Source organism: Struthio camelus, chromosome 6 (genome assembly GCF_040807025.1).
Source record: "Struthio camelus isolate bStrCam1 chromosome 6, bStrCam1.hap1, whole genome shotgun sequence".
Classification (NCBI taxonomy): Eukaryota; Metazoa; Chordata; class Aves; order Struthioniformes; family Struthionidae; genus Struthio; species Struthio camelus.
The window spans coordinates 13,694,837-13,715,306 of record NC_090947.1 but is presented as its reverse complement, the minus strand read 5'-3'; the positions used below and the strand labels follow the sequence as shown (position 1 = coordinate 13,715,306).

General features: G+C 39.2%; 1 long non-coding RNA gene across 3 annotated transcripts in view; it reads right to left on the bottom strand.

Annotated features, from left to right (window-relative positions):
• The window catches only part of LOC104143411 (uncharacterized), a 436,433-nt gene that overhangs the window by 108,214 nt on the left and 307,749 nt on the right, over positions 1–20,470 (bottom strand). Inside the window, exon 7 of one of the 3 annotated variants that reach the window (XR_011141862.1) lies at positions 5,999–11,836. The exons of 1 other annotated variant lie outside the window; for it this stretch is intronic. This is a non-coding gene — a long non-coding RNA (uncharacterized lncRNA). Of the gene's footprint in view, positions 1–5,998; positions 11,837–20,470 lie in introns of those variants that run through there. One more of the 3 variants, XR_011141861.1, reaches the window with a different exon arrangement.

Genomic DNA, 20,470 nt, shown 5'->3' with positions numbered 1-20,470 from the left:
GGTCCGAAGGCAGTTTTGCTTCTTCTCAAAACTTAGAAATGGGAACAGTAGACTGTAAATTCTTTGTTAGGTTTCCCCCTCTCCATCACTAAATCTTTAGTTTGAGAACTCTGTTCAAGCCTTAGGATAATCCTAAAGTTTTTTTTTCCCATCTATTTTCCTAATCCTATCTAGATACTTAACATTTGTTGTAAAATAATTTATTCCTTAGAAGTAACCACATCAAACATATCCATAATTCTGGTGAAGCTTTACAGTAGCAAGCTGGTGTATTTAAATCAGAGTTCAAAAAAAAATCAATACACAATTATTTTTATACGTCAACGCTATCCCAGTCTTCCTTTGGATTTCTCTGTTAATCTTGAATTAATTTTCTTCATGCAATGGTAATAATGACATTATTGGGTTTTGTATCTGAAATACTTTAAAAAAGAAAAAGCATCAAGCATTTTAATCTATTCTAAAGAAATCAATATCAAGGTAACATATCAAAGCTATATATTTCATTTTTACAACCAAATAAGATTGCATATTCCTTAGTTTAGCACAAACAAATTATGCTGTGGTAAAGAATGGTATAAAGAACTGTCAGACACGGATGTGGGTACTGCTGTTTTTGGCCTATTTTAAGTGGTACATTTCCTGTTCTATCAAGTATCTATGATCACCAAGGAAAATAATAGTTCATTAACACCTCAGGATTTATTCCATCATGGCCATACTCAATACTGAGAAGAAGTCTGTTCTTATCAACAGAAACTTTTTCACTGAGCTCAAGACAAGGAGCATAGATTGCTCCTGAAAATTGCAGCTTAGACTTATGTTAATGGTAACTTTCCAGTTTTTCGCTTTAGATAGATAGCCTCAAGAATTGAGGTTATGCAGATTCACATAACTTCTTTTCATTATACGCTCCATTATTTTTTTCTTCATACTGGTACAAACAAGGAAATTTTGCCAGTAAGTTCTCTTCAGGAATTGGTCTCTGCTTTTCACTGCCGATCCAAAATAACAGATTGCAGCTTCCTAATATTTAGGAAATGGCTCATGGGTAAATCCTGAGCTTTCTCAAAATTATCAATATTATTGATTTTTTTGATTTCTAAGGTTTTCTCACCTTCAACATATTCTTTGTACAATCAGCTGTTCCACCCCATGTTTCAGTCACTGCAAACTAAAAACGTAAACTCTGATGACCAGTCCTCTAAGACTAAGAGTCTTTTGTCCAAACTTAGGATAACGTAACATTCGTGATAGAAGAGACTTTTGATTTGGTTTACACACATTCTGCAATCTGTATCCAAACCTTCTGAAGCCTTTTTTTCTCTCCACCTTACTCTTGCTCATTAGTAGTCTCTGTCATCAATTCCCACCCCCCACCTCCAATTTCCAAGCCTGGCAAACTTTTAACAAATGCAAGTACTTCATATTTTGGCATTAGAAACCAAAATGCACTTCAGCACAAGGAAGCTAGTTCTGCTATCCTTGTACTGGTCTAAAATCAAATCAGTTTAAGATCTTCAGCACAATAACTATCTTACACTTACTCTCCCTCACATTATAAAGGAATTATAAAGGAATTTGGCTTTTTCTCCCTGTTTGTCAAACACCATTTTCAATTTCTGTCTATGCACTTAGAAATGTTTAGTTCTCATAGGACCCAGGAGTCCCATTTACGGCACCAGAAAACAGAAAGTTCAATGACAGCAAGTCCAACCTGAACACGTTCCTATTTAGCTAGCCTCAAACAGTGAGAAAAGGGTCCAGAAAGTATGACAGCCAAAGAAAACAGTGTGACATTTGTCACGTGATGGAACAGGAGATAAATAATAGTCATAAAAAGAGCAATCTACAGGGGATTCTTGAAAAATACAACCACCTTCTTTAAAAGCAGCAGTATGAAGCTCTTCATGCAAAGTGACAAATCTCCAATACCAAAAATTTTGTTTTCCAAGCAAACTTCCATTTTAATACCAAACTTCAGTTGTTCTTTCAGCTGGTAACATGGACTTACCAGTATCACTTTGCAGGAAACCAAATGAGAATAATTAGGAAGATAAATAAAAGAACTGAGAGAAAAAAAAAAAACAGAGATTGAGTCTTGCATTCAGGACAATGCTCCAGCCACTTTCTATATCAAATACACTATGAGCTAAAATAGACAAAAATAGTGCAACCGAGACTCTGACTACATGTTCAAGCTCCACAACAACAAAACTTCCTTCCTTTCTTTTCCTTGACTACCACAAGGTACTAGGAAAACTCAAAATCATGATTTGGCCTTATCTTGTGAAAACTGCTTGCCCTCAAATAAGAGACAGCCAGGTAGGCACACTGCACCCTTTCCCTGTCAAAGCTCCTTTATATCCTGGTGTATTTTCTATGATTCACTTCAACTCAAGACAGAATGACCTGTGGTTTAAGAGGAAGATACTTTCCATTGGCATCTGTGGCTAACAAAAGGCTGTGTGCAGTATCACATTAAAAATGTGTTTTGCTTTGCTTTATCAAAGTGTTAGCTACAAACTAGCAGCAACAATTGCCTGGTTATTGCGAGCAGCACAGACACAGGTGGGTTTCACTTTGCTGATGGGGCTTGTCACACACCAGCAGAAATGTAATCTTGCTTATATTTGCTACAAGAAATATTTGATTTTTCTTCTCTTTTTTTTTTGCCATGCCACATGAAACTTAAAACGGCTAACACAAACAATTTACAATCACTTTAGTAGTTTGTAAGTTAAAACATACTTCAATGCAAAAATAAATGCATCTTTTCATCTAACAGATTAGACAGGCACCCACCTTGCAATCACAAACCTTTCACTGATTTAATGCTGCAGTACCATCTAGAGGGTGCCACAATGCCATGTAGGCAACAGGTTCCCTTGGTTTATCACAGATAAAGGTATCTTTACTTTCCAACAAAACAATAGTGTGCTTTGGGGTATTTCTTAAGTTAGAAAGTACGTGCACTATGCTGCAGTCATGATACCTGCTCCAAATAGTCAAAGTCAACTCCAACTTTTTTGCATTGTATGTAAATAGGAAGAAAGGTGCCTTTTTCACAGATGAAAGAATACCTATTCAATACGGTTAAAATCCACTTACCCGTAGTAAATATAGTTTCAGTAATTGGTGATACATGAGAAATCTCACAGTACGTTTAAGACATTTAAGTTCTATAGAATAATTGTTCTCAGGGTAAGAGAAATGTACTAGCTCAATATTATTGAAATCCTTCTCAGACGGGGAAAGTTAAGTAGCTCATTGAGATTGTGTCAATGATAGTTTAACCACTGTTATCATCTTCACTGGTGTCACTATTGTATCCAATACAATTTGTTTTCATGTGCATGCACTATACATTCCTGAAGCATAAGAAATATGGAAAGTCCTTCAGGCAGAATAACTTTTTTCCTGAAGAATTCCACCCCTGAATCCTGCTAACTGAAGGCTTCTTCAATCCAGTTGTGCTAAGAGACGATATGAGTCAGATATGCCACCCGAGTTGCCGTTCTTACTCTGAAGTCAGCGAAACCTTAAAACATTCCGAGTTTTAGCCCCTTACTAACCACTTTGAGACTTAGGAAATTTGTGCACTTTTCCTCATAGACAGCTGACACTATGGACAACGAGCGCAGCAAAGCGAAAAGGCACATATGCTTGTTCACTGGCAGTCTGTCATCTGGGCTGTTCTCTCTGGGGACAGCAGTGCAGACCTGTAATTTTTTAAGCCCCTGACAGTTACAGAAGGTCTGTGCTTTCCCTGCTTCCTCTGGCAGAAATAATAAGACCTTTAAGAATGGGCAAAAGCTTGAAAAAACACTCCATATATTTCTAGGCTGATTAATCAATACTTAATTATTTAGAAGCTCTAAATGGCTATCTTTGGCTGGCACTCATACAAAATGTGTTATCATCTGTCAATAAAGGCTAGCAAATCAGATTGCAAGTATGTAGCACAGCACTGCTGTGTAGAAAAAGGGTTTACTCCATTTGCTGCACTTCGCCATTTCATTTCATCAGAGGTGTTTATGTCACACTTAATGAGATAAGGGACAGCAGAGGCCTCAAAAGCAGGTCTTAGACAGCACTGTCTGATAACTGTAGCAAACCAGGAATAAATACTGCTTCGCAGAAACCATTTTTTAAAGCCTTAATAAAGTAATTGTAGGCCTTGGTAGAAATTGGTTAATTGGATCATCCTCGTTTTGTTCCAGGAGTAAAATATGTATTCCTATGATTAATTCATTAGAATGTGTTTTTACTGAAGTTAATTTGGTATTTCTGAAGTGAGGCACCCTACCGCTGGGTGGCTATTGTGCTTTCTCTAGAAGCAATGTATTAAATCTCCCAACCTTTCCGCCTTGCTAAAGTCACCTCAAATTATATGTTTCTCTGGATGTAATAGGGATCTTGTTGATTCAGCTTGTGCCCAGAACAGTCATCACTCCCTGAAGCTCTGACTAAGGGCAGTGGTTGATTTATAGGAATCCTTCTGAAGGGATGGGAATACCTGACGCATACCTAAAATGGCGTGCCAAGTTGCCAGTCCTTTTTTCAGTTCCTTTTTTAATTTAAGTGGTGAATGAGCTTTCCTCTACGTTTGCTTCTATCCAAACAGCTTACAAAAAATCACGACGCTGGCCTACACCTAGTAAGTAGGTATTAAAAGGCACATTCTCCATGACTGTTTTGCAAGCCCAGACATAATTCCAGCTGAGACCATTCACCAACAGTTTTGCACAAACATTTTTCTGCTCAGTTGGTTTCTGTTTGACAGCAACGCACCTTTTGTTCTGACAGTCTCTCTCACCTCCCACCTTCTGGTTAATCAGTCTATGGGCTTTTAGGAACATAGTGCCATATATACGCTTGTATTCGCAGCAGGTGTGTTGTCTCCATATACTGCTAAAGTATCAGTACATGAAAAATTAGCTGCTTATCAGCTCTGTGAATGCTTATAGATACTGGGTACTTGTGATACTCAAACAAGTGTGAACCTGTAATTACATTTCACAGAGGGAGAGGAAACAGAAATCTTTAACTGTCCACCTCAAGAGAGACTACTAATACTCTTTTCAGAAAGCAGTCTCAGAACAATATCTTCCTATACCCTTCAAGATCTCTAGTTAAAAAACAGCTAGATATTAATATTAGTTACAATGCAATATTTCTCAAAGGCCCATACTAACGTTTAGTATTTGCTCTACTAGGTACTGTATAAACACATCTTTGCCTTGAAAAACATATCTCTAGACCACGCTGCTGGGCAATCAATATAAAAATACAGATATCTAAGCAAACAATGACTTTTTTCCATCATGGCTATCTTAGTTCCGATTCTCCGTGCATTCCACAGAAGGCAGAAACCTTTATCCCTATAATGAAGTGAGAAACTGGGATTAACCAGTAACTGCATTACTTATTAATCCTTGAGTCAAACTATAAGGATAGATATCTATTTGCCTTTCTACATTTTCACATTCTTGAAACTTGAAAGCGTCCTGAACAAAGGAAAAAAGTTTTCTTCTGCAGACTTGTACTGGACAGGAAAACTTTCTATTGCTTTCATAGTTTATCTGCTTGTTAAGACAGGCTATAATAATTAAATGCATCCACATGCTTGAATGATAAATTTTAGTAGTAAGTGCACTGGGACTTACTATGACCTTATCAAGTGGGGTTAGCCAGCCATTAATTCAGATAACACAATTTATTATCATAATCTTTTGCTTATCCTATTGTTAGGCATATCATTCATCCTAATTTGCATATGCAGATTGAGATGCAATCATTTCATTAATTTTAATGCTTTTTCTTAATCCCAGCAAGATTAACACTTTGCTTTAAAGTTCTACACAACATATTTGCAGCTGCCCATTAATATGTTATCCTAATATTAGCATAGGTGAATTCTAAAGAACAACGCCTACTAATTTGAATATACCAGTTATAAACGAGAATCTAGATGGATCAGACAAAAAACTGTTTTCTACGTAGACACGTGTATTTATTGGAATACATACATGCATGTTTCCCACATACATTGCATATATTCTTCAGAGAGACTTTCTGGGGAGTATCTGGCACTGCTACTGTAGCAGTAGCGCACAGCCAGATTTCACAGCACTGTTATTCTGGCTGGGTAAGGCTGGAAAATAGTTTAGTCATGTCACCTCGCAGAATAGTGGAGGTGTCCTTTGTCACAAGATAGCATGAAGGAGCTTCAAAAGAAATCCTTTGAAGAATCTTAAAAGGAAATGGAATAAACGGGGACTAAGCAAGAACATAAAACCGATTTTAAAGCTGACTCTAACACAGTTTAGCATCTTATAAATTGCAAACAACTTTCATATCCTTTCAGTTAGATATACAATGGCAGAATGAGCCATTCATTAATACTTCAAAAAATAATGGACTCAAAGCAACAGACATTCAAAACTTTTTTATATTACTAAATACAGATTAGGACCACATTGATCACATTAATTCATGCGCTATATTCAACCAAACTGTAATCTTGATTCTAACATTTGCATTAACTCAGCTTAATGGTGTCTTCATTTTATACGATCTGTGTGTGCCTGTGTGTGTAAACACACAGATATGTTTATTTGAATGCAGAGCAAGTAACCATGCTTCACTCGCAAAATTAGTATTCTAAAAGAGAAATTAAACATGTAGAAAGCAGATTTTATAATTGCTGCAAGTCAAACTCAGATTATGCTAAATTGCTAAAAATGCTGATCAGAGGCTAGGTAGGAATCTCAGCAATCAAAAATCTAGACAGATAGCTGCATAATCAATGCAAAAAAGCCAAATTCACTTCACTGTTGCATTGGAAAGGAAGAGAACTAATAAACATTTTCATTACAGGAAGTTTTCTATAAGTGTTTCTTTATATTACTTTACCTAATGAAGAGACTAAAGTCTCTAGCTATATTATTCAGTGTCCTACATTGTCATAAATTTAGACTAAGCAGTTGAAATCAGCTGCTTCATTCTCCATTTATATTGGTGTAACTGAGTTCAAGGTTTGACCCATCTAAGCAAAGGCAAGAGGAAATATATCAGGCATTAAAATATATCAGACATCTTAATTAGTCTAGGAGAATTTACCAGTGATGAGAGTAGGTTTTCATCAAGTAAGCAAATATACGTTATGTCTCCAGTTCTTAGAAACTTATGTGGAGATGCCTAAGGTATTAGATTTGGGCCAGCATGTTTTATTCATGACTTAAAGTCGATGTTATTTTCCAATGGGAAAAGCTATTCTAAGTTTGAGTAATTACTATATTGCTCTGACCTTTTGGTGTTATTAGCCAGCTGTGATAATATTGAGGACTTTATAACTTCATTCAGGTCTCCCCTGTGTTCAGAGAACTCCTTCTGATCTCCTTGTTTCTTTCCAGACCATTTCTCAAACTTGTCAACTCTTATCAAGGCTTTCTCAGAACTTCAGCCAGCTACAGGAACAGATGATTTGTAGATAACTGACATCAAGAGAAGTACCACTGTCTGTGACCCTCTCCTGAACACATTTTTGTTAGCCCTCATTTTCAGTTTTACTCCTTCTATCAGCCATGCTTGTTCTTCTCAGTGAGCTAGCATTACCCAAGAAAATATGAGAACAGCTGTTATTGTTCTTTCACTTTCTTTTTTTTAAGTCATCTACTGATGCTGTGTCCACCTCCAAGGCAGTTTGAACAGTCTGCTCAGCTGTATGGTTCTGGGGAACATGTGGTAGGTGGGCTGCATTCTCAATACAGTTTCCATGTATGTTTACATTATTGCACAGAGGTAAAAAAACTGAAAACTACAATGTGGTATGCAGAACACCTATATTGTAGGGATATAGAACTGTGTGGGAGATTAGCTCAAAGTTTCTATAAAAATATAAAATTCCTTTGTGGCACATGGAAGAAACTTGAACAATACTGACTTTACTCTAAAAGTGTTCCTCACTCTGTATGTTGTTGAGTATGAAAAACACTTCAGCGAGAACGCACATATATATAGCTTTGGTAGGAAAGTCCATGGATACGAATAACATAACTATAATTTGCTTGCTTCCAGGTAATTTTGAGTTAAGCGAAAGAACGAGAAAAGAAAGCTGGAGCTTTTCATAATCATCAGGTCCTCAGCCTCTCAGTTTGTATATTTAGCAGAACCCTCTATTGTAGAAGAGGTGAGAGAATATGTACTCCCATCATTTGAGTAATAACACCACTTTCTTATTTAACTTTGCCTTTAGCAATGCTCAGGCACTCTGCTCAGAAACATCCAGTTCATGAGGAAAGTGTGGGTGTCTGAAATTTGAACTGATCTAGTGCTGTATTTTTTTTATGATGTCTGTTCTCGACAAGGTGTCCTGCTCATGTCCCATCCAGCTCACTGGATTCTTGTTTCAGGCACAGCACTGCATGGTGGCAGCTTTACTGCTTGCAGAGTTGCGATGCAGGAGACAAGGAACCATCCATGGCCTCGCTCCAAAGCGCTGATCTGGAGATCGTGAGTCCTGCTGTTCCTGCACTTGTTTCCCATTTCTGCGCTCCGTTCTGCAGTGCTTTGGAGTCTGAAGAGATTTACCAGCCTAGTCAAGACACAGTATCAATGTGCTGAACCAGGACTGTTCTGGCACAAGCAAATAAGCCCTCCATTAATTAAAACCACTGCTAAGGGAGGTGCCGAGACATATGAGACACCCAAGCAACGGCTCTAGTGCAAACACACACAATTAGCTCCTGTTCTGCACGAGCCAACACAAATCATTACACCAGTTTCACCTCAGCCATGTGGTCAGCTGAGGTGAAAAACAGGTCGGCTCAGCACTTCCTCCTGCTGGACTGAGCACCCTGCAGAGCCTCCAAGGAGCTGCCACAACCCTCCCTTACATCTGCATCAGCTAAACTGATTCTTTGCTCACAGTAGCTCCACTACCAATTTAAACTGGATAATGAAGTTTTGTTTGCATATAAATGGCATTGAAACCCTTTCAATTGAACCTAGAAATATAGTACATAGCATACCTACTGGATTAAAAAAGGTTTGAACTTTTTTTGATCTAAGCACATGTAAAATGCCAGTGATGAGCATCTTTTAGCATAAGACACAAAGAAAGAAAATTAAGAACACCTAGGTATAGATCAAATCAGGCTCCTCCATAAGATAGGATGCCATATTGAAACAGTATGGGAAAGGATACATTTTCTACACAACAATAACAAACTTTTTGAAGTTAATTGCAAGTACAATTTAGATCTAATTAAAATTTCAGATCATATTATCATGCCAGATAATTGAAAAGAAAAAGCACTATTCAAGTTCAGAGAAGATACAAGTTTTACAGCTTGCTTCTTTGTTTTTAATTTAAATAGGAACAGGGAAATCCCTTAGAAATTGAAGAACGTTTCCAACTCATGGAAATGTTAAGATGATTATTCCATCATCCAGAAAAAAAATCTTTTCTTGTAACCTCTATGTTACGTTTCTCAGCTTTATGCCGCACTGAGTGAGAAGAATCTTTTTTTGTTCCCTAGTTTCCGAGATAGCTGTAAATGCCTTTATGTTGTTCTACCAGATCCTCAGAAGCTTACACAATCTCCTAGCAGTACACTTTATTTTATGGCCTTGTTACGGATTTTCCCTTTACAGTAATGTTTCTTCTCTGCTGTTTAAAAAGGGAGAATATTCTGGTTCTTTCTCCTGAAATCTTTTTCAGCACAGAAAGATTTTCTGCACCTCCTTGCACATTCAATGGGTAATAGTCAAACAGCACAGACTGAGTTTTAATGTCTGACTTGGGCTCTGCCACGAGGAGTTCGGAAGAGCTTCCGTTCCCATTCTATTTTTCCTTTTTTTCCAACACGTTCAAATTGCTTCTCAAGATACTTGAAACCCAAATGTCACAAACTCACGAGAAAGCCTCTTACTGGATTTTCTTTCAAACAGCACTCACTCCTTTGAAAAGATGTGTGACAACGTCTGTCTCAAGTCCAATTCAAACTGCCCAGCTAGAACGCAGATAAACCACAGTGGGCGATAGGCTTTGCCAAGAGGACCGCAGCGGGCTTTCACCGTGTCTGGTCACGGTCTCCTCAAACACAGCTGCAAGATCTTTCATGCACCGCCTGGACATGTCCAAATTCAAGTGTCCTGAATCACAACAGGTTGCTTCACCTCCTCCCTCTCCAAAAATACCCGCTTCTTTCCACTGACTATAGTCGACTTACACTCCTAACTTCTTGTCTTCTGACTCACAGCTAAATTAAACGTCTGAAGCAGCCTACAGCAAAGAGAATGAATTTCCTGTTCTTGCCATACATCTACAAGGGCTCGACTGCTTCCCAAATAATATCCTTGCCTTGTCTAACAATAGATTGTACTCTTTGGTAATCTAGATTAAAAATTTGCTACATCTTAAGACAGAACAGCCTTTTGCATACAAAAAGTGAAAATTTGGAAATAAATGGAAGTTTAGGTTCAGTTCAAGTATTCAGAACTGCGTTTTTGTTCACAATACTTAGATACTATTTAAATCCAATTTGAGATCAAAAGTATGAACATTTTATCTGACCCATATATTGCTTTGTATAGATATAAAAATAAAGTGGATCTATATATGTGGCTGAAGAACAGCTGAACCCCAGCTCTTTCCATTTCCTAGAGGAAGGGCAAGAGTAAAAGCTGGCATTCCTCACTGCAGCTCAGCCAGCAAACAAATTTCTCCTCAGCAGTGCGTGTCTTACAGAAGAATACCTACTTCTTTCCCAAAGAAGAAGGTCTAGAGAAATATCTTCAAAAGCAGAACATTGTTCCCCCCAGGAGCTGCTGAAGCCAGGAGGCCAAGCAAAGATCGAGCTCCCTGCACGGCCGGAGAAACACGACAGTGCTGGCACACAGCGGGCGGGCAGCCACGACTTTAGTGAAAGAAAAAAAATTTTGGTCACGTAACGCCAGCGGCTTCTGTGCACAAGGGGTTGGGCAAACGTAACTGCAATTTGGGAGTAACGCATGCGCCTGGCAATTGACTGACACTACTTGTTTCCATGAGGTTACCTAGAAACCAGGAGCCTTTTCCGACAGGATGGCACAGCTCCCCCGCCGCCTCCCAACACGGGGCAGCCTACGCTAAACTGCGCCCTGCCTGCCATCTCCGCTACCAAACCGCCCGGTACAACACGGTAGTGGGCAGCGGCCGCAGGACACCAGCAGGGGCTGGCGCCCCCCCGCAGCCGGGCAGAACCGGTTCCGGCCGGCTCAGCAGCCGCGGCCAGGCAGAACCGGTTCCATCCGGCCAGGGAGGCCCGGCTCTGCGGCCACAGGGGCAGGAGGGGTCTGGGGAGCTTTACCGCTAACATCAACCCCATCAGTCCTTTGCGGGGGGGGACCACAGAACACTTCTCCGAACTATCTGCAGATCTGTTCAATCAAAGTAGTAAATTTTACAAAAGCTGCCTGAGGGGGAAGGTCAGTTAGAGCCTGTTGTTCTGGCAAGCAGGGCTGTTGGCTGTTAGTTACCGGAGCTTCCTCGCCAATTCGTTTCCAGTTTCTTTAACCCGAGTATAAACTTCAGGGTACACACTCGCGAGCCACCACACGAAGACGGCTCTGCGGGGCCACGGCTCGTCTTCCCCTGAGCAGGATTAGCAGGGTTACGGCCAATAAATGAATAATCATAACTGTAGCCATAAAAGGCTGTGACCGCAGGAGTTGAGAAATACGTTCACTGACAGAGATATATGAAGTTACATGATCCACAAGGAAAACGTGTAGACAAGACATCGTAGCCGAGTTATCCATGACAATAGTTCCATTACGATAGCAGCATCTGCAAACAGATGGAAAGATAATGCGTGGGTAGTGAGTGAACTCTATACCTAAACCTCAGAGCTGGACTGGTGACAATAAGCTGCCACCAATTTTGAAAATACTTATTAAGATGACTTTAAAAGGCTTGATAGTTCTTTAAAAATTCCCCCCATAAAGCCACAGACAGAAGTTTAATTTTCCTTTTGATCCGTGTAGATTTTTATTTCTCGTTAATTCATACAGGCTCCTTTCAGCTTTGAAGAATATATGAGTATATGTACATATACACACAGAATATGTAAAATATATATTAGCTTGTCCGCAAGCTTCAAAAAGAGCTTTAACATGCTGCTGTCTCAAAAGACTGAGGGGATTTGCCTGCAGTAGGCCCAGGGAGAGCAGCAAATGTGACAACTTGCAGAGCTCTGGAAAGGTTTAGGCCATAGCAAGAGAAGTCTTGGGCACAGGATCAAGTCGCTGAAGCTGGCCAACAGCCTGCCCTTTCCCCAACCCTCCAGCTAGTGCAGCAGCTGCAGGGAGGATGCCGCCTGCTAGGGGTAAGGCTGGTTTGATCAGCCTTTTATATTATGAGTGGCTGCAAAATCATGGAGATGAAAATATAGTTCTCCAGAGTTTTGTATCGTGAAGGTCATATGTTCAACAATAGCAATTATGATTCACTTGGGATGAAACTGCATTATTTTAATATTACTAACTTTTTTCCCCCCCGCACAAAGATTTAGTCAACTGTTTCACTGGCTGTTAACAATAGCTGTTCTTCCTTCGATAAGAAATGATGTACTTACATATCTAATGTGTACTGGAGACGCTAAGTAAATCATTATCTGATACACAGGACCGTTATCACTGTGTGCCATAACAATCAGATTTAATGAAGCTTTCCTCTTGCCTCCTCTTGACTGCCACCAGCAATGTTCTTTTGTTTACTAAGTTTCTCTTCGCTGATTGAGAGTTGAAATTAAGGTACATTCTTTTTCCTGCAGTACATCATTCGTATCAGCAACAGAGAAGTGGAAAAAGGACATTTCTATTCTTAAGGCACAAGTGAGCATCTTGAATGCATTTAAATGCATTGTCTGCACTGGCTTGGAGAAAGTCATTCACTGTTTTGGAATCTCCTTGTCTGTTCTGCATGGTACTCTTCAAGGGATCAGTTTTGTCAAGGGCAAAACGGGTTACGCAGCGGCAGCCCCATGAGGTGAACCAGGACATTTCCCAATCATTCTCTCCCCGTGGCTGCACGCTCCCAGCACAGATACTAGTATCGGAGCCTTCTGCCCTCCTCGCCTCCATTTAAAAGGGTCGTCTGCATGGGAGACCTGCTGCTTTGCTCCTTATTACCAGCAATATGGATAGGCCACACCAGCAGCAAGTGGAAACTATTTGTACTGCCCTCCAATATGTCAACATTTGTCCCCACCCAAAGAGACAGTTTTGATACAGAAAACAAATACCTCATTTAAAGTTATTGTATTTATTTGTAAAGTGCTTGTATTTGTTTTAGGAAAACCAAGAGGAAAAACTTCTTGACTGTGAGGGTGACTGAGCCCTGGAACAGGTTGCCCAGAGAGGTTGTGGTGTCTCCTGCGCTGGAGATATTCAAAACCTGCCTGGACGCGATCCTGGGAAACATGCTCTAGAGGACCCTGCTTGAGCAAGGGGGTTGAACTAGATGATTTCCAGAGGTCCCTTCCAACCTCAACCATTCTGTGATTCTGTGAAAAGGAACTACGAAAAATTAGGGTCATTAAGAAAAAGCCTGGAAAAAGTGTGTCACTTATTGTACTGCTAAGAGCTAACAATGGAATTTTATTTTGTTTAAAAGCAGGGATTAACTTTTTGAATCCTGAAATTTATAAAATGGGCTATCTACTTAAATGACAAATCCAGGCATTAAATAGTCAGTAAATGTTGTGCCTGTGTGTTTCTCTATACCTTCTGATGGATTTTTCCTATCAGGAAGGCCAAGAGTTGCTCTGTTCAGGACTCAGAAATAAATTACTTGACTTTTGAAAATTCTGATAAGCCAGCTATACTCACATCATGCTCCAAGTGAAAGCAAGCAAATTATACAACAAATAGTATTCTGACTTTGCAGGTTCTGTAGAATGTATGCAGACTCAGTGAAAACATCAATTAATAAACAGATTATATGGCAAATTTTTAAAATCAGGTAATCTTTCATTAGAGCAGTTCAAAAAACTATAGCTTAACTACTTTCTCTACTATAGTAAGGCCTTGTTATTCTTGTCGTAACTTCTTTTACAGGAACTGCATAATTTCAGAGATTCAGTTACATGGTTAGGTGAACCATTTCTGGGTTTGTCACATGGGCTTGCACCTTAAGAGCTTCATATTCCAGCAAACAATCTCTCAAAGCAACACTTAATTGAGACATTATCATTATCATCACATCACAGCTTTAAATCAGTGCCAGCTGGACCAAAACAAGGCCTCACAGGGCCCCATTTGAGGTCTATGAACCAAGTGAAATGCAGTTCACAGTGAAATACAAATAAGCTCAAAAGTTTTTATATCCCACAACAACAAAAAGTTGCCATCATTAGGTGAACTTTTAAAAATACCCATGACAGGATGCAACTTCAAGTGCATATACAATGCCTATTATCTCTCAAATTTAAAGTATCAAGAATGTATTTAAATTTACAGTAGTTCCCTGAAACTCATCACGCTTATTGTTATATTAAAGTATTAAAATGAATCAATTGCGATGCAAGTATCTAGTGACTGGAGTTTCAAGTAGTTAGGATGATCTCAGATTTGCAATAAATAAAAACAGTAAATCATTTATTTAGAAAGATAATACTCTAAATACCTCCTCTAAATACCTAAACATGAGGTGGTTTAGAAGCATATGCTGTGCAGAAAACTATTTTTGTTATACTATGCTCTCAGCCATTGGCCAACCTCTGCTCCCAATAAGTAAATTAAGATCTCTGGATTTCTCATTCTTAAAAAATGTCAAAAGATCAAATACTATAAATGGCCAGAGATAGAAAACATGTATACACAATTAGAATTTTTTTTTTTTTAAACTTAATTTACAAAGGATACCAAGCTGGGAGGAATCCCAAGTAAGCTGACAGACAAAAAAAGAACTCCGAAAGATTAAAAAGTGCTGTAACTCCATAAGGCTAAGTGACATGCTACTCTAAAGAGATTGGAATAATCACCTCCAAACCATACTTGAGAACAATTGTAGAAGAGGATTCAGCTGCTATCACGAACTGAACACGAATTAACAAAGTCATACGGTTGTGAAAAGGGGCAAGAAATCCATACTGGGGTGTACAAACATGCCTAACCTATAGGACACATGAAGAAATCAATAAGGCCTCATCTAGATTACTATATCTAGTTTTGAATACCACACTATGAAACAACTGAAGACAATTAAAAGGAGACCAACTGGAGATCTCACCATGTCTGAGAAAAATCTGGAAGTATTGGGTTGTCTAGCTTAAAGAAAGAGTAGGAAGGAAAGCGAGAACTCTGAACTACATAAAAGTTGCTGCAAAGACAAAGATAGTAATCTAGTCTCTATTTCCACATAGGATGAGTAATAATTCAGCTGCAGAAAGGGGATTCCTAACATCAAGTTAAACATTAACTGTCAGAAGAGTGAACCACTAACTCAGAAGATAGTCTGAAAGATTTTCTAGGAAAGTTGGGCTTCCATCACTGGAGATTCTTAAAAAGCAAGTTATGCAAATATCTACTGTAATATATACTAATGACTAGATGCAGTTTAAGGTCCCTTAGAGCTAAAGGTCTCCAAAATGGAATGGATCTTTTGTGAGAAGAACGGCAGTAAGCCAGTGGAACAGAAGAGCAGATTCCAGCCCAGCTTTGTAGTCAAAATGGGTTTGGAGAGGTGCCAGGCTGGGATCTGGGTTGCTATGCATACGCTATGAATATACAGGGAGCAGTAAGAGGAACCCAGCCTGGCCAGAGTTTTCAGGAGAAACTGACTTAAGCAAGCATGCTAGAAGCTACTAGCAGTTTCCAGTTTCTAAAGCTGGCTTTTATCAGAACATAAGATGCTAAACTAGAACAAAACAAGGAAAACTGATCGGCAGCACATAACAAATCAAAAAAGTGGGAACACAAATCTTCCTCTTGCCCACTATGTCCTTTTGCAGGACGTTCCAGTTTAATTCCAGTCTGGCTCTTCATGTAGCAACTGTCAGTGATTTTGTTTTGCAAGAGTACCTAAAAATACTTTCTTCCCCAAAGATCTGAAGCCAAACGCTATACTTGCTCCCTCACCTTCTTATGGCATGTCCCAGTTCCTATTCAAGATGCAGCTTGCTTCTTGCTGTACCTTGCCCCTTGTCCATCCCTGCCTTTGCTTCGGTTGTTGCCTTCATCTAGGCCTGTTCAGTCACTTTGAAGGGTCTTCCCCTGGGTCCAAAGGCTCTACCTGACACTGGGCATAGTCACCAAGACAGGACAAAGGGGTTACTGTCTTTTATCTTCCAGCCAGACCATTAACACTGTGTTGTTCCTAAGCAGTAAAGCACAACAAATCTTCATCACAAAATAAAAACGGGTTCTACTTCAGGGTGCAAAACTATGAGATAGGAGGATTTTTTTTTTTTTGGTACTTTTCCTTTCTTTTAACCCTGTGCATGCTGAACATGTGCTTTAACAAAGAGTCAGTTTTAACACACATAGGGCCTAATTCTGGCCTGTGTTAAACTATGCAATATAAGTGCATTTAGATACTGTGACTGCTCTCTGGACAGACGGTAATTTTTAACAACATGGGGATTTCTTCTGTGACCCTTTCTATAAGGCCAAATCCTTTTACCATTGAGCATATGTAATTTACAGAGATGATTCTATCTCTACCACACACGCTCACATAAAGAAAGATTTCCAGTTTTCAGTATTCCTGCAGATAAGTCAAATCATTCAGTGCTAAGAACAGAGAATAAATGGATTTAATATACGAAAGAATGAGTTCTCTGACCAAATTAAAAATGCACTTATTGAGGATTAAATTTAGGGTTCATGAAAACAAATAGCTTTTGTTTTCAGTTTTGAGCCAGGAGTTTTTACACCCAGTATAATCTGTCTTGCATAAGGGCACACTTAATAGGAATGGAGATCTTTTTCTTCCAGTGTTACTTGTTGAGCAAGGCAATTCAGCAAGGGTATCTGGAATAAGCTTGGCTAGGTGCCAAGATAGGCTATTTTGGAGCTCACGGTTAATCGCAGGAGTTAACTCTTTGATTAGCATTATGAAAATAGGAACTAGACAAATTTCTGTCCTTCCATGAGATACTCAGCTGCTCCCAACCAAGCTTTGTATATCAGTCAAATTGATCCATTAGGGTATTGACCACCACCTGAGTCTCAGGGGCCTTTAGCACAGGTCTGTCCTACTTAACACTTGTTGATTGCTCCAGCACATCTCTGCATGCTGAGGGGTGACAGGGTGTTAAGGCACCCACATATTTACATACACAGGTAGGTGCCATCTTTGCTTGAGTTGTGAAAGAATGTCTCTAAGAAAGGAGTTTTACACTCTTATTTTCAGTGTTATATAGAAATTCTTTCCCCCCTTCCAATGCTGAGAAACATGAGACTTCCAGGGAGGGTGAGAGCTGAGGTCACTAGGTTAAACAAATGCACAAAGTGACTGTGCTGGAAGGTTTCATAGCTTTTCTGGGATAAATAAGGTGTGGAATTGTTTCTGAAATTACTTTGGCTCAACAGCCTGTCCATTGCTTCTCCTCTGGGTAATCTTGAAGCTTTGCCAGGATGTTATGTTCTTTGATGCAGATCATTTGTCATGATGAATAGTATTATGTAAAAATTGTATTTTTCCTTTCTGTCATTTGATTTGTAATATGAGAGATCATAACGTGGGTTTCATGTTATGAAGCCTGAGTAATTCAAATCTTTAAAACCTCTGAATAATTGAGAGCTTTCTATTTTAAATTGTGTGATGGATATGTCCAGTTGTATTTGCTGTATTTATACAATACTTTCTTGATCTACTTTATAAATACTGTTTAAAAACATTTCTTCACAGCAAGGAAAAGCACGAACATCTTTTCTCCTCTCAAAGAATAGGAAAAAAGTAAGACTTAATCTTCACTTCATGGTCTTTTACAAATCATTAGGAACAGATTTGATTCATGATGAGCATTAAACATAAAACTGGGGTTATCTCATACTGATACGATGTAGCAACAGTGCTTATCTACCTCTAATCTGAAGGGCACTGCAGCACTGCCTCATGCAGGAGCATGAAAGAATCTGGATCAGAGGCAGGGAAGGAAGCTTTGCTCTGCGCTAGTACTTGATGCTGGGTGCAAAGCACAAAACTGCGCACAAAACTTCTTTTGTCCATGCCCTACTTTTCACAGACAAAATACTAGAGTACCTTTCCTCATTCTTTTGTGGAGAGGCAGGTAGGTAGATTAGCAGCATGAGATGCAATTTTTCTGTCCTTTACCATTTATCATGTTGACAAAATTACAATCTATTCCTTAAGTGACAGGTACCTGTGGAGTATGGTACAACCCAGCGCAAAGCAGTGATCACAAACCGAGGCACAGGATAATCACACTGCACTCTGACAAACAGGCACAGGGCTCCTGATCTCTAAAGTCCCTTTTGCCCACTCATACCCAAGAGAGAATTCATTTGCACATTTACTGATAACGTGGATCCCCCTGCCAAAATGTTACCGCCATTAACATTATATTGAATATCAGAATAAATGCAATTCTGTAGTTAAAAAACATGATACCTTGATCCCCACTTCTCTGAAAAGACAAAAAAACAGTAAAAGGTTCCTATAGCAATAGCAAGGAAAAGGAACCAAGTCTAACACCAGTTCTGTGGATTTCCATGAGCAATCACTCATTTTTGCAAGGCAGGGATAGATAACTACTAGACACTGTGAGCACCAGGTGCCACTAGTTCTTTGGTCACCTCTAATCAGCAATGAGGCCTTGAATACCCAAGATGTTTAGGAATTTGAGACAAAAGTCTGGAAAAGCCCTTTTTGACAGGTCCCTTTAAGCAAGAGAGTATTTTAAGACTAACAGTGAAAACAGGAAGAAAATCAAGTGTTTCACTGGTTTCTCAAAACAGCCACAAAGAGGAAGTAGAAATAATGGAAGTCTGAAAAAACTACAAAGGTCATTGGTTCAGTACTGCCTAAGAAATAGAGATCTCTAATTTCTATTAATGTCAGCACAAAGAGGCCCAAGTCTTTGCAAATGTCACCAATGTTATTATCTAGTTGTTGAGTATTATCAGCATGCTAAAGGTACATATTCTTCTAGAAGTCTTTATGCTGATCTTACAGAGTAAGTCCAATGGAGCATGAATAACATGCGAATTTATATCATCATGAAAAGCGTTCATAACTATCTCTTCCCCTTGATGGCTTCATAAAAAGATATTATTTCAAAGCACATTCAGGATACTTTTCCAACCCAATTCAACCGCAAAGTAGAACAAGGACTTCTGCTGCAGGCAAATGCAGCAGGCAAAGCTTTAGCTAAACTGCAGGCAACATCCAGTTGACTTCTGCTATCCCAGGCTCCCCAGCAGTCACCAGTGCAAGGAAAGGGAGAGTGCTACTGGCCTGATGTAGCAAGCTGCTAGCCCCACAAGGACACATCAGCAGAGCTGTTCTTCCCAGTGCAGGGGGGAGCTTTACCAGAGCTTTTGCTCTGCTGTAACATTTGAGCTGGGCCACCTACTGTCACCACCAAGCAAAGCTGCAGTAGCAGGGCTACAGCACAAGGCTAGAGAACAAGGCAAGGCACCATCACATGCCATTCCTGCATTCCCATGTGCTCAACACGCACATCTAATATTATGCTTCCATTATTTCTGTACAGTTTATACTACTTGTTTATCTCCACTGAACACCTTTTTTCAGTCTTCTTTATATAACAATGAATGTACAAATTGGGCAGAGCCACAAACTATGCACGGATGGTTTGTTCAGAGTGCCAAAAACTGCTTGTGAGATTGACAGCAGGAACTAATTTTGGTTTTAAACTCTGCCCTATTCAGAACTGATGCAGAATCTTCGCAAATCTAGAAAGAATATTACAGACTCATAAGTGAATACTAAATTTCATGACAATGAGACACACTAAGAAATAAATGTCATTTTTTCCTTAAACTACCAAAGTAATTTAAAACCCTTGGTGAGTAGCTTAATAGACAAGACCGCTCTAGCTTCAAATGGATTTTAATGGGAGGGTAACCACAAGAATAAAATCAATTAATGAATACTATAAATAGATTAGTGAAAGCTCTCAGCTCTTTCTCTATCCAAACATCCTTCTGCCCCACCACCCATAGAACTGCTTCCATAATAATACGATAAAACAGCCCACGTAAGCAATCAAATACTGCTACCTTTTTGGTGTTCTCAAAAAATGAGTTTTCTGGAAAGTTTGTGCTAGATTTTATTTCCAGGAGTGTTGTAACTATGTTAACAAGGCTAACACTTGAAAATACAGAGAATTCCAGCACTTAAGTATTTTGGCTGCATGTGGAATGGCACAAATAAGGTGCCTTAGAAGTCAAGTGTTTTAGAAAGCTTGATCTCACTTGCTGATTTCATCCC